This window comes from Aegilops tauschii, chromosome 4 (genome assembly GCF_002575655.3).
Source record: "Aegilops tauschii subsp. strangulata cultivar AL8/78 chromosome 4, Aet v6.0, whole genome shotgun sequence".
Taxonomy (NCBI): domain Eukaryota; kingdom Viridiplantae; phylum Streptophyta; class Magnoliopsida; order Poales; family Poaceae; genus Aegilops; species Aegilops tauschii.
This window is the reverse complement of record NC_053038.3, coordinates 388,384,092-388,386,015: the sequence shown is the minus strand read 5'-3', so window position 1 is coordinate 388,386,015 and position 1,924 is coordinate 388,384,092. Positions and strand designations below refer to the sequence as shown.

At 53.0% G+C, this 1,924-nt stretch overlaps 1 long non-coding RNA gene across 1 annotated transcript; it reads left to right on the top strand.

The window, feature by feature from the left end:
• The first annotated feature begins 326 nt into the window (after nucleotides 1-326).
• On the top strand, nucleotides 327-1,481 carry LOC109785373 (uncharacterized). Its single transcript, XR_005753293.3, has 3 exons — nucleotides 327-870; nucleotides 961-1,240; nucleotides 1,323-1,481. It is a non-coding gene; the product is annotated as an uncharacterized lncRNA (long non-coding RNA).
• The last annotated feature ends 443 nt before the right edge of the window (nucleotides 1,482-1,924 follow it).

Below are 1,924 nucleotides of genomic sequence, written 5' to 3'. Positions count from 1 at the left end.
ATTCCTTCTTATGTAACCGACTCTATGTAACCCTAGATCCCCCCGGTGTCTATATAAACCGGAGGGGGTAGTCTGGAAAGGGGATACTCATTAACATAGTCATACAGGCTAGGCCTCTAGGGTTTAGCCATTACGATCTCGTGGTAGATCAACTCTTGTAACACTCATATTCATCAAGATCAATCAAGCAGGAAGTAGGGTATTACCTCCATAGATGTAATGCCCCAAGACCGACGCTCCAGATGCCTTTCATGTTTGGCGTGTCAGCTCTGTTATTTATTTGCTTGCATTCATCATCGCATCATCTGCATTGCATCCGCATGTTTTCATAAAACCCATAGCCCTTCGCAGTGTCGCTTCTCTCTGTCTCTGTTGACCTTTTGTCAGCCCCCCTTGTCTTTCTCGACCTCTCTCAAACCCACTCGTGTGCGCGTCTGAATGCTTCCTGAACCCGACCCGCACGGTCATGACCAACAGGTCCGGATCATCTTCAAACATCCCCTAAATATCATCGGTTTATTTATTGAACTCACCTAGTCTATATTTCTCAACCGCCGATTTCGATCAGAGGGTCTGAATCTACCCTAAACTCACCCTCTGTCCTTATATAAGAGACTCCTAGTCTAAATCTAGTCTAACCCTCTAACCTAGGAGATTTGTCCCATCCCCCCCGTCTCGCGCCGCCACTCCACGAAATCCCCCTCGGGATCCCCATCGCACCAACCAGCCACCACAGAGACTTCCAATTCCATCGATCCATCCACCCAACCACGCGTCTTGCTCCTCCTGTGCACCCCGCCTTCGCCTGCCGTGCCTCGTCGGATCGGCCTCGCCGGAGACCAGCGCCGCTCCACCCCGTCTCCAACTCCGGTCACGGTTCCGCCCCGCTCGCTGCTTCTCCTTCCCGTCTTCTTCTCCCGTTCCCTCTGATCCCGCTCTTACTTGCTCTCTCTTCTCCAGGAAACCAGCAGGAGCATCGTCCTCTCGTCGCCGCTGCCTTCCCCTCGTCTCCCCGTGCTCCTCCACCTCGCCTCGTCGTCCGGCAACCGGCGCTGCCGCCGGCGACCACGAGATAAGCACCACTGCCCTTCTCCTCCTCCTGTTGTTCCTCTGCTTTCCTCGTCTCACCTTCCTGTCTCTCTTTCTCTGCTCAAACAGGAGCGCCATGGCTCTCGGTCCCCATCAAGCTCCGCGCCCGGACCTCCTCGTCGAACCTCACCGGAGTTCCTCCATGACGCCAGTAGGAGACCCCTATCCCGCCATCTCTCTCTACTTCCTTCCCCTGTTCCCTCTCTGAATCTCTCTCTCCTTTCTTTCTTCAGGCAACAGCAGCAGCCGCTGCACCCTCTCGCCGGCGAACCCAGTAGATGAGCCGCCGCCTTCCTCACGCCTCCCCACCGCGCCAGCAGCTCCAGCCGCTCAAGTCCCAACTTCGAGTTGCGCCCCTGCCTCGCCATGACCACCGGCCTCGTTGTTTCCTCGCTGTGAGCAACTTCCGTCATAACCGAACCTTGTTTCTTTTCCTAGATCTGTTCTGGCATGTATAGTTCATTTACGATTGCCACTAAGTTTCTCCACGAGCTCAGTAGTAGCCCGGCTGGTCAGAAATCCATGCTTCCTCCAAGAGGTCTTGGGATTGAGTCCCAAGCGCCTCAGATTCTTTCCTCTGGTTCTTTTTTGTCAACGCTGTCTCACACGTGCTTGGGCCTAATCCGCCGGTGGTCTGCACTGACCTTCTCATTCCGGCCCAGTATTATTTTTTTCCTCGGCTCAACAGTTTTTCCATTTGTCCAGGACAACTGTTTTACAGATTAGTCCCTAAAGTCATGCATCTAATAACTTTTCACCCGTGCATCGGAATTAAACAAACTATATATGCAAAATGCTTAGAATTTCGTCTAGTTTCATAATATCCAACTTTCAT